A 13,421-nucleotide genomic window follows, 5' to 3' on the forward strand; every position below is an offset into this window, starting at 1 on the left:
TCTTCAAACGCAGCTTTCACCCAGAGTGCATCAACAAAAACAGAAGGTGACAGAAGAAACGGGCTACTTGTCTTTTAAAGAACTTTGAGGATAATGGAGGATACAGTGGTAAGACCTCATCTCTGTCTCAGTAATTCAGGGGAGAGTCATGAGTTTACAAGCCCAGTCAGACACTTAGGAGGCTGTATATGCTTCTCCATTCCTTGTACCCTGGTCCTAGTTAGTCAGAAATTCTGCCTTGACTAACTCTATTTTATTTTAAACTCTACTGGTTTTTTTGTCAACAACTATGTAATTAGTCTTTCTGCAGTCTCTACCCTTCAAATTTATTCTTCACACTGTCACCATACTGTTATTACTAGAATAAATATCTGACCACTTCAAGCCTTCAGTGCTTCCCTGTTGCCTAAAAAGGATGTATAAATTCCTTCAAAGTACCCATAGAGGACACCATGATCTTGCTGGTGCCTTTCCTTCCGTTTTATCTCTCACTACTTTGGTCTTACACTTTGAGACTCATGCTCACACTGAATTTGCATTTTCAAAAATGTTTCAATATTTTATCAGATCTCTGTTAGCATAGTAGGCACTTACTGAATGGACAAATGAATGAATAAATGAGATAAAGGAAATTTAATAAAGACATTTCTTAATGACATTGATATCTTGGCTAATTAATCTTCTCTATCTATAAGCTCAGTGAGGTTGGGTATTGTGTTTGTCCTGCTCACTGCTGTATGCCCAATATTCAACAGCTGAATAAATGAATGAATGAATGGATGGATGAATAAAACTGTGTAACAGAGATTTGTATGGCTGTTATGGAAGGGCAGAGGAAACAACCATATTTGTGGGAATTAAGGAGAGCTTCACATGAGAAGCAATCTTTGCAATGGTTGGATAGGGATTGTCAGGTAGAAATAATAGACACATTGAGGTACAAAAGAACATGGCATGTTCACGGATCAAGAAATACTGGAAGACAGCTGGAAAGCTTCAGGTGGACAGGATAACCTAATGGAAAGAGTCAGACGGAGTTAGATTCAAATCCGAGAGTTAATTCTATTTGTGTGACTTCAATCAAGCTATCAAAGCTCTCATAGCTTTCATTTTATCTTAAAACAAACTGTAAAAATTGAAGATGAGATAATATAGAATACTGAAAATTGCATCGCTTAGGACAGGAGCTCTTCCACTTTCTTCCTCTCCCTTTACCCCCTCTCCTCTTCCTCTTAGTGTTAATTCTTTGGTTTAGCACAAGTATCTTGGCCTGCTCTAGTCACTAGGTAAGACTAAGGGCCTCTTTCAGATCTAAATCTAAAAACCGTTCCACAAGATGTTCTCTGTGGGCAACCAGCTCTTATCTGTATATCTCCCTTATCCTACTGCATACATCACGCTAATGCCAAATAAGATGTTTTGACTCCAACTCAGATTAAAATAAGAAGGGCCAAAGGAACAAGAAGGAATTAATTTGCTATCTGGTCTCTAAAGTTTTTTGCTCTTTTGCTGTCTGAAACCAAATAGTTTGGCCCCTATTTAACTCTCAATAGGGAGACTTTATAATTTATTGTCCAAAGAGCACACTGAGAGTGAAGGAAAGTGCTATTACTTCTACCAAGACAATAGATATTATTCAGGACTATCTTAAGCAAATTGGGGTGTATTGTCACCCTGCCTCTCCAACTTTATCACCTATCAATCTCCTTTATTTCCTATGCTGCAGCCCTAGGGACTCTGTGGCCTTCTCTCATACACACCACATTCATTCGTCCATTAAGGCCTTTGCATTAGTTTTCTCTCTCCTTAGAACGCTCTTCTTCCAAGATCTTTCATGGCTGACTTCTCACCATTCAAGTCACTGATCAAATGTCACCTTTTGAGTTCTTCTATTCAAACTATTAATACTGTTAATAGTAATTACTATTAATAAGTAACTATTAATAGCCTGTTCTCCAACGACTATCTCACTACTTTGTTTTATATTCTTTGTAGCCCATAAGACTATCTGAACTTAGCTAAAGTATTCATTAATTTATATGATTATTTATTGATGGTCTTTTTTCACTATAGAATGTCAGCTCAAAGAGGGCAAGAACCTGGCCTGTCTTATTTATCACTCTTTGTATCTAGACCAGTCCCAGATACTAAGTAGGTACTTAATAGTCATAAAATGAGTATCTTAACTTTCTATAATTTTTAAACATAAACTTCCTTTCTTGATAGTGACAGTGATTTATAGTTACCATATGAATGTGTTCATTTCACACATCAGTGCAAATAGGTTGTATGCCAAATTGTTTGAAGGAAAGGTCAACTTTAAATTCCCCTATCTGCCTGCTCACGAACTCAATAAGGATATGTAACTCAGCAGAGTCCTTAATTATTTCCAACTTCAGGAAACAACTGAAATAAATAGCCTTAAGTCATATTAGGGCTACAGTGTCACTTAAAAAATGTTATTAATTGTGTTAGGTTTGAATCAGACAGTATCCTAGGACCAAGAGCAAAATGTGGGTTACCACTCAGGAAAATTACCTGATGCATACCATAGCTAAACCATCTATTCTTGGTATTCTGGATATTTAAAAATTATAAGTTGTTTTTCTCTGTGTTTCTAGAGTGCTTTTGGAGGTTTTTAGAAATCAAGATGGGGGCGCCTTGGTGGCTCAGTCAGTTAAACGTCAGACTCCTGGTTTCGGCTCAAGTCATGATCTCACAGTTTGTGGATTCAAGCCCCATGTCGGGCTCCATGATGGCATCACGGAGCTTGCTTGGGATTCTCTCTCTCTGCCCCTCCCCTGCTCATGCTCTCTCTTTCTCAAAATAAATAAATATACTTTAAAAACTTTAAAAAAAAGCAAGATTGAACAGTGGAAAGCTCAGTTTTATTTGGTTTATTTGGTGTTTATTAGTCTTACAATTTGGGGCAGTTAACTAATGTTTCTGAGACTCGGCTTCCTCATCTGTAAAATTGTAAAAGTATTGATCTATATATTCCATTTGCATTCGGAAAAAGTTTTATAATAATACCAAACCATAGATGGATTCATTTAAAAAATCTTGATGCCAAATATAGTCAACCATTGGTGTTAATAGATTTAACATTTTAGAATTTGACTATTCTATTATGGGCCCATTAAATGAACCAATTTATAACTTTCTTGGAACATGAATGTGAGACATTCTTGGTGTACGGCTGGTGTGTAGGAATAAATCACCCAGCTAAGGCGTGATTCTCCCAAGCATCTACATCTCAGTGCAGTCCTCTTGAGATTCATTCTTCCACAGTAGGCTCTCTCTTAAGGGATTAAGAAACAAGACAAAAACTAAAAAGCTATGTTTCTTTGTAGAAAGTGTCTCCTTAAAAAACACACCTGCTCTACTGGGGAGGGAAGTGAGAAAGAGAAGTGAACTATATGTCAGAGAGACACTCACTTTAGAGATATGCCAAGATATTGAGGCATATCCCTTCATCATGCCAGGTGTCTGAGACTGAGCAGAAAACAGTCCTCCTCAAACATTCCCAAAGAAAAGAATATTTATGGGAATTCTCAAAGGTCCACCTAAATGTCACTCTATTGAGGGGCACCTGGGTGGCTCAGTCAGTTGAGCATCCGACTTCAGCTCAGGTCATGATCTCATGGTTTTTGAGTTTGAGCCCTGCGTTGGGCTCAGTGCTGACAGCTCAGAGCCTGGAGCCTGATTCGGATTCTGTGTCTCCTTCTCTCTCTGCCTTTCCCCCAATTGTGCTTTGTCTGTCTCTCTCTCAAAAATAAATAAAATGTAAAAAAAAAAAAAGGAATTTAAATGCCACTCTTTGACAATGAGTAAAAAAGCAAAAAGAAACAGAAGTTTAAAGATAGTTTGGGGGAGCCTGGGTGGGGTCAGTTGGTTGAGTGTCAGACTTTGGCCCAGGTCATGATCTTGTGGTTTGCAAGTTCGAGCCCCACATTGGGCTCTGTGCTGACAGCTCAGAGCCTGCTTTTTTTCTCTCTGCCCCTCCCCAGCTTGTGCTTTGTCTCTATTTCTCTCAAAAATAAAAATAAAAAAATAAAAATAAAATAAAGGTAGTTTAACTTTATACTCAATATTTCAAGTTTCTAGCATATTAGTTATTAATGACTAGTGAAAAAAATAGCATCTTTGGTAATAGGCATCAAGCCCCTTCAACTGTCAATACTCTTCATGCCAGGAATTTAACTTAAGGAAGTGATCAGTTAGGTGCTCAAAGATTTGGGCAAAAATGAAATTAGATGCCAACCTTCCAACTGATCACAAAATATATTCCGATGGATTAAAACCCAAATTAACACAATATGCACAAATCATGGTAAAAGATTGATAAATAAGACTACTTCGAGATTAAAAACTATTTTTAAGACAAAATAAACCATGAATAAAGTTAAATAAGTAACATGCAAGGAGAAGATATCTGCAATGTACCTAATAACAAAGAATTTTTATTCAGAACATATGAAGTATTCCAAGTAATGAACGAGAAAAATACAAACAATACTATTAAATAATAGGTAGAGCATAAAACTAGATAATCAATAGAGAAGAAAATCTACATGGCCAATAAAGAGTAAAGAGATGGAAAACTACAAAGAACAATTTTTTCCAATTAGTTTGATAAAAATAAATTTTGGGGGGTGCCTAGTTGGCTCAGCCAGTTAAGCATCTGACTTTGGCTCAGGTCATGATCTCATGGTTTGCGAGTTCGAGCCCCAGGTTGGGCTCTGTGCTGACAGCTCAGAGCCTGGAGCCTGCTTCAGGTTCTATATCTCCTTCTCTCTCTGGCCCTCCCCAACTCATGCTCTGTCTCTCAAAAATAAATAAATGTTAAAAAAATTAAATATATTTTTAAAATATGCTGATACCAATTGTTTGCAAAGAAGTATGAACTCTTTCTAATATACTATTTGTGGGAATATTAACTGGTACATCTTCTTTGGAGAACAATTTGGCAATATCTAATACAGCAGAAGGTGCATATAGAACATGATCTAGCAATTCTATTTCAACACATACGCCCTACAGAAACTCACACAAATATCCAAAGGGATATGTGAAAAAGACGCACACTGTAAGTTTTTAATAGCAAACACTGGAAAAAAAGTCAGAGCAACCTAAATGACCATAAAATAGGAAATGGATAGGTAATTGGAGGTATAGTCACATAATGAAGTACTGTATAGTAGTTAAAATGAATAAATGATATCACATGAATAAAAATTGTGATCTAAATTTTTTTTGAGAGGATAAGTAGGAGAATGACACACAGTATGATGTCATCTACTTAAATGTCAAAGAGCAAAGATGATACTATAGAGACATGTATTTAGTAAAAAGAATAAGCATATTCGTGAAGAAAATGCATGCTAAGTTCAATAGAATGTTTCTGAGGAAAAAGAGAGGTGAGTAGAACTAAGAAGAGAAATGAAGAGAATTTCAAAATATGAGAACATATTAATGGTTGTGAATTCTAGGCAGTAGGACAGTGGATACTTACTATATTATTATCTGAACTTTAATGTGTGAAATGTTTCACAATAAAAAAATAGTATGTTTTCTTTTAAAGCATTTGGAATTCATATTTCTGTCTAATTCTGATGTTTTCCTAAGGACTTTACATCACTGTTGGTTAATTAATCAAATGGCTTGGGTGTCATTTATGATTTTGGATAATGTTTTCCTCCAACTCTTATCATAAAGAGTAATCACATTCATTTCAAAGGAAACATGTGGCAGAACGCTGAAGAGAAAATTGTGCCATCCTCTAAGAATTTTACCCATTTAAAGCAGGTCCATTTTCGGTTTAGGAAAAAATAGTTCTCTGATCAATGCTGCAGTGAATACAAGGAGGCATATATCCAATGGAACATCCACTGCTTTAACCACATCAAGGTAGTTTTGTGCTCTGTAATCACTTGCTTACTTGCCTGGCCCCACTAGATTCTTGGAACCCTTGGAAGAGGGGGACCCCTTCTTACTCATCAATGCCTAGGCCACATGGGCATCCAGTAAGTGTTTTGAAAAATGATTTAATACAATTTCAATTTCCATCTTGAATAGGGATATTGAAACACTGTTGTTTAACCACATTTGCAAGGCAACTTGAGAGGCTCTGAGAGACTCAAAGTTGGCACAAGCGTGACTCTTTGAGTCACCTGGTTTCTTGCCATTGTACTAAAACACACACAATGAGGCCGTAATGGCTTATAGTTGCTGCTGTTTTTGCTCCAGAATCCTATGCATGAGGATTGGAATAATTTCTTAAAGGCCTCTCTGAACACCCTCGTGAGATGGTGTAATAAAGTCCACTTAATAATAAATATGCATTTCTGTGCCAAAACGGAACACATCTTTGGCCAGCTATGGTTTCTTTCAGCTTATAGGCTCTGAAAGTGTATCTTAGGTCAGAAAGACTCAAAGAAGACACAGAGGAGGCTGCCAAACCACATACAAATTCTATTTAACAATCAGAAGTGTGGGATAGAACAAATGAGAAGACAGTCTTCATTTTCCTTTTTTGAAACCTCTCATTTCTAATTCATTTTTTAAAATGTTACTGTATTAGGGGTGCCTGGGTGGTTCAGTCGCTTAAGCGTCCAACTTCTGCTCAGGTCATGATCTCGTGGTTCACAGATTCTAGCCCCGCGTCAGATTCTGTGCTGACAGCTTAGAGCCTGGAGCCTGCTTGCTCTTTCAGAGATTTGGAATGGAAGAGATTTGGTATCAATCCTTCATCAATAGTGGGTGCAGAGCTACCTGCAGAGAAACCGTCAATGGGGACAGACTCTGGATTCTAAATCTAGGGCCCAATTTATGCCAAAACAGACAGAATACCTATTTATATAATCTCAATGTCCTGTCTAAATGCCATCATTAGGGAACAAAAATTTACTCTTTGATTTCTAAAGAATGTGCAATTGTTAGAGACCATATTAGCATTAGCTTTGCTTCTTAATGAAAATTTAAAAAGTTTATGATCGACTTAAAGATAAAATTTGGTTTGTGGATTGCTAGAATGAAGTCTGGAAGTGGAAGAATGCATTCAATTATTTAAAAGGGTCTGTGAATACATATGAATGTTAGCCTTAGAAATGGAATAGTGTATCTTTCACATATCATTGTATTATTTTTTAAATGTGTGTCAATGCTATTGCTATCAATAATGTAAATTTTAAAGGTGAATTTTAAACATTATTGAATTCATAGTAGCTATTTGTCCCAATGTGTTCTTTCAAATCAACTAATAATGAAATTACAATTACTAGCCTTGGGAGTCTGAAAAACTTGGCATTACAGAGAAGTCCTAGAAGTATAAAGTAGTGGTAAAAAAGATGGGGAACACCTGGTACAAAGTGTAGACTAGAAGAAGCCTCAAAAGGCTTGAATTAAACCTCAACAGACTCCAATAGCAATTCCACAGGCTGGGAGTACTGCAGACCCTGCTGGCTGGTGAGGGTGTTTGGGGTGAGTCCCATGTTTTATTCTGACGAGTGTACCTATTTAGAACAATGTAAAGGGAGTGTCATTTTCTTGATTAACTTTTGGGCTGCATTCTTTTTTTTTTTTTTTTTTAATGTTTATTCATTTTTGAGAGAGAGTGTGAGCGGGGGAGGGGCAGAGAGAGAGGGAAACACAGAATCCCAAGCAGGCTCCAGGCTCTGAGCTGTCAGCACGGAGCCCGACACGGCTCGAAATCATGAACCACGAGATCATGACCTGAGCTGAAGTTGGACGTTTAACAGACTGAGCCATCCAGGTGCCCCTGAGCTGCATTCTTAAGAGACAAAAAAGAACAGACACTTGGCATATGTTTTCCATCTGAAGAATTGTACAGTTCTCTACACAGTTGCTCACTAACACAGTAGCTGACTTTCTTCTCCATCTCCTCACAAATAGTCATATTCCTATATGATCTACCTCCTAAACATCTGCCAAATTTGTGCAGGTCTCTGAAGCTGTGCTGTACCACTTTAGACCAAGCCAACATCACCTCTCACCTGGACAAATACAACTGCCTCCAAACTGGTCTCCCTGATTCATTCTCCAGAAGGATCATTTGAAAATTTAAGTCTGATCAAGTCACTTCCTTTTTAAAATCCTTAATAGATTCTTACTGCTCTCATGATGCAGTAAAAAAAAAAAAAAAAAAAAACAAAAACAAAAAAAAAAACCAAAAAAACTTTTAAAAAAATCCCTTAACATTCCTTATAAGATTCATCACAACCTGGAACCTGGCTGTTTGCTACTAATTTTGCAGCCTCACTCCAGTTTCTTACCAGGTTCACTATCAAATCCAGCTCTTTGCACATGCTATTACCTGTGTGGGGAGCACTCCTTCTATACCTTTCCTGAACTGGCAAACTTCCACCCCTACTTAGGTATCCAACATAAATCTCACTCTGAGTCAGTCCAGGATTCCTTAGACTAAGTCTCTTTGTTATGCATACCCACAGGAGCATAATCTTCCCCCTTTTTTTTCAGACTAATCAGTTTTTAATCACCCATTTGTCATGCCTTTCCATACCATAAGCTCCATGAGAGAGTCTATCTTTTTTTGCTTCCAAATTTTTTCAGTACAGGGTTTGGTACATAATAAGCACTCAATGTCTGTTAAACTGGATTAGTCAGTTACTGTTTGTTGAGCTGGATTAACTGTCATATTCTCATAGAAGAAACTTGTGAGCCCCAAAGAGACAACCTAAGAAATCCATTGAAAACTAATTTACTCTTTCACACCCAAAATTCTTAGAACAAAATCTATCCTTCTTGTCATGACCCGTATCCCATTCTACTTGCATGCTTTCATCTGAATCTCAGCTATGAACCAGGCATTATGGTCCAGAGGATACAGAAACTTATCTTCTAAAGTTCACTAAAAAGTATTGAACACTTCCACGTTAATAACATCTTTTAACATAGTATCTTTTATGTAATCAAATATGCCTACCCTTTTAGAGTTTTTGGATTGCTTATTTCCCACTACATCTAGGTTACAAATACATCTCCTGGACTTTCTGCTAAGCCTTAAAAAAAATTGAAGTCTTTACTATATCTGGAATACATTTATATAGTGTGAGATGGATATTTCTATCTAGGTAGATATTTCTAAGTAGACAATCAGGTGTTTGTCTTAAATTAGTTCCCACTAAATTAAAATGGCACCCTTAGTGGTATTTCATAAAATCCCAAAGAAAATGAGCTGTCTCTGATTCTCTATTTTGTTCTCTGGTCTATTTGTCTACTCATAAGCCTACACCATCTTAATTTGACTACAGTGTTTATATGTTCTAACATCTGGTAATGCAAGACTACTCTATTCTTTTTACATGATATTCAAATTTGACATGATATTCAAATTTTACATGATATTTGAGGATCAGTGTTCAGATAAACTTTAAAACCAAGTTAAAAAAACTTAAATGATGCCTACAATAAAAAATCCTGTGGCATTACAATTATTATATATTACAAATACATGATGTCTATACCTTACCTTATATGATGTGTTCATATTGTCTTTTCATTAGTTGTTATCATATTTTCTGTTCTTCAATAAGATTTTATAGTTGTGCTCCCCAAGGCACTTTGCTTTTCTTAAAACTTTTAATCTTAAATATTTTATCATCTTGGTTGCTATTGTATATAGAATATTTTTTCCACTTTTCATTTCTGAATACTTTTTTGGTAGACTAAAATGAAAGAAGTTATTTGTTTTTATAATTTATCTCATGTCTAAACTCCTTATCAAACATTTATTGTTTTTTATTTTTCCTTGAATCTTCCAACTTTCTCTATATACAGCCAACAAAAAATAGTAATTTAATCTCTTTTCCAATATTGAATAAACAGCTTATTTCATTTTCTTATCATATTGCTTTTGCACAAATAAAGAACAATAGAAGTATTTAATCCTTTCTGAGACAAGGCGAGGTATAAATATATGGAGACAAATCTGTATCTATTCCTGAGAAAATGGCTCAATGCTAGATTTTTGCTGTATAACACTTATATGACTTTAAAATTATGATAAGAAAATGTATGAGATTTTCAGTAATAGTAGATAGAGCTGGAAGGCTGTTAGTAGAGACATACTAGCTAATCCTACTAATTCTACATATAATGAGACTAATGCCCATCAAGAGAAAGTGATTTAACCAAGATGAAAAGCTAGAAGCAAAGCCCAGGCTAGAATATGAAGATTTCTTGACCCCTTGGACAATGTTCTTTGTAAAAGACTTGGCGATTCTCACTGGATTTCCCTGGAATCTATTATTTGAAACACCTCAAAATAAGTCTTTCTGTCACATTTTCTTATAGCATCATGTATTTTTCTTCCAGTGTACTTAATCTTATTTGTAATGTTAAGCTATTTTGTGATTATTTAATTTATGTTTCTCTAACTAGACTCTGATCTCTATGAGGGCAAGGATTATGGTTATTTTAGTTCACCCTGCATGTCTACTGCTAGGCAAGTGACAGATATTCAATAGGTATTTTTTGAAAGAATGAATACATTGATGAGTCAGAGAGATAGTACCTCATATAGAAACAATGTAATGAACATAAAAACGACAGGTGAGTAGTCACAAAGGGCACAGATCTGTTCTGGATCTTAGAGTTATCACTTACAAACCACATGGCTTTAGGCAAATTACTCAATCCCTGTACCAATTTATTCATCTAAAGTAGAGATAATACCGTCTCATTGGATTGCTGTGAACATGGATGAGTAATATGCAAGTAAAGCAAAGAACCTGGCAGAGCCCTTTGTGTAGAGGCATGGGATATGCCAGGCACGTTTACAAACACTGCACACTTCAAGAAGTATCTCCTTCTCTTCCCCCTTCCTTGCTGGGTAAACTGTGACATCATAAACATGATGTGAACATCATCAAGTGTAGACTATGTTATTCACAACTTGTATGTTATACCCTACGAAATTGAGACCCATATTTATTTTCACATGAAGAAATGAAAACTCAGAAAAATTTAATTGATTTTTCCAGGACTTTGTATTGATGATGACTACAGCACAGCTGTGACGCCTAAAACACAGCTAATGCCACCTACTTTTACGGTCTTTCCATTATGTACTTCCATTTGTGTCCTGCTAAAGCAGCTTTTCCAACTGGGTTCTTCAGAAGGCAAGGAGATGGTGATAAGTGTAATTTAACATGAGTTCCCTGAGTAAACATTGGAAACATAAGGTCCAGCAAAGCTAAACAGACTCTGGGATCTTTACAAGAGGAACTCTCAGACTTACATCAATACACACATGCACTAGGAATATCTAAGAGTGGGATGCAGGAAGCATGAACTCCCTCAAAAAAAGTTTTCACAAAACTTTTTGTGGGGAAGTGACTATCAGTGTTTTGGAAATATTTCTTTAAGGAAACAAAGTTTGGGACTCCTGGGTGGCTATCAGTTAAGCATCTGACTCTTGATTTCTGCTCAGGTCATGATCTCATGGTTTGTGAGTTCAGGCTCTGAGTTAGGTTCTGCACTGACAGTGTGGAGCCTGCTTGGCATTCTCTCTCTCCCTCTCTCTTTGCCCCTCCCCTCAAAATAAATAAGTAAACGAAAAAAAAAAAGAATAGGAAGGGCATCTGGGTGGCTCAGTCCGTTAAGCATATGACTTCGGCTCAGGTCATGATCTCGCAGTCTGTGGGTTCGAGCCCTGCGTCAGGCTCTGTGCTGACAGCTCAGAGCCTGGAGCCTGCTTCAGATCTTGTGTCTCCCTCTCTCTCTGCCCCTCCCCCACTCATGCTCTGTCTCTCTCTGTCTCTCAAAAATAAACAGATGTTAAAAAATTTAAAAAAAAAAGAATAAGAGGAGCATCTTAAAAAAGAAAGAAAGAAAGTTTAAAATGTCCTTACTACCAAATTTAAACCACCCTCCCTTTTAACTCTGCCACTTCATCTACAAGGAGGAAACTTTCAATAGGCCTTTCTTTTAATACCATCTCATAAGTACTGATTTGGTATAAAGCTATTTGCTCTGAAATATTTCGCTTAAAAATATAAAATGATCTATGATGGTACATTAAACTTACGGTATACATATCATGTATGCGTGTATAGGCATTGCTCCCTCACTCCTGCTTTGAGACCTGTTCTCTGCTCTTTGTCAATGTGTACCAGTGTGCACTTCTACAAACACTCAACAAACGAAGGCTCTGATAGGCTACTCCTGATTCAAACATGTTCTACAACATTAATTGTGTGTACCACCAAGGCTTCCCTTCCTGCCATTTACTGGGTGTTACTTGATAGATATTTATTTGATGGACAACAGATGGACTAAGTGATAGCACTAGGCCTGACCAAAGAAATGACGTCAGGGTGTCATGGGGATGTGTCACAGGCACTCTAAGCACCTTGGAGGAAAAGATGAAGGAAAGAGAAGATAGAGGGCAGAAGACAAGTAAACATTGGCAGATGCTCTCTGACATTATTTATGAAGCACACCGTAGGTCATTGGTGTGGGAAAGACTGTTCATCAATTGAATGTTGGTCATTGGAAGCTTTGGGAACTTTAGCAGGAGGGACGTCTTAAATAAATGGAAGAGCTTTCCCAAATGGATGCAGAACACAGGTCTATGCTAGGATGTTGACTGAGTTAGAACAAACATGCTTAGAGCAGAACACTTACAACAGGAGACTAGGAGAAACAGTGGGATGCAGACTGAGGAGAATGGCAAGAGGGCAGGTGGAAGTCCGAAGAGGGAGGATTATTTACACTATGCTAAGCTCTTTTAGGTGGTATGAGTGTATACACCTGTACATATGCATATCTGTACATACACATACATATGGTCTTTGACATCCCTATAAAGTAAATATATTAATCCCATTTCACAAGTGAGAAAATGGGCCCCCCAAATTAATTAACACCAAAAGTCCTGACCAATTCTAGGAATGATCTAAGACTCCCCTACTATACAACAGACCCTCAGAACGATGTGTGACTTTTACAGATTTCAAAAGGAGAAAACGTTTCCCCTTTTTAACCACAGATTAGAAATATACTTGAATTTCCCTGGAAAATGAAGCAGGAAATATGGGGAGAATTGAGAAAAAGCTGAGATGAAAATGGCTCTTAGAAGACCTAAAGACAGGGGCGCCTGGGTTGTTCAGTCAGTTAAGTGTCCGACTCTTGATTTCAGCACAGGTCATGATCTCACGGTGATGAGATCGAGCCCCACTTCTCTGCGCTGAACTTGGAGCCTGCTTTGGATTCTCTCCCTCTCTCTCTCTGCCCCTCCCTGGCTTGCATGAACGTGAGCTTGCTCGCTCTCTCCCAAAATAAATGAAGAAACATTTTAAAAAGAGAAGAACTAAAGACAATAATACCATTTTTGAAATCGTGTGTGTGTGTGCGCATGCAAGTGTGTGCATGTGCGT

The sequence above is a fragment of the Panthera leo genome, chromosome A3 (genome assembly GCF_018350215.1).
Source record: "Panthera leo isolate Ple1 chromosome A3, P.leo_Ple1_pat1.1, whole genome shotgun sequence".
Classification (NCBI taxonomy): domain Eukaryota; kingdom Metazoa; phylum Chordata; class Mammalia; order Carnivora; family Felidae; genus Panthera; species Panthera leo.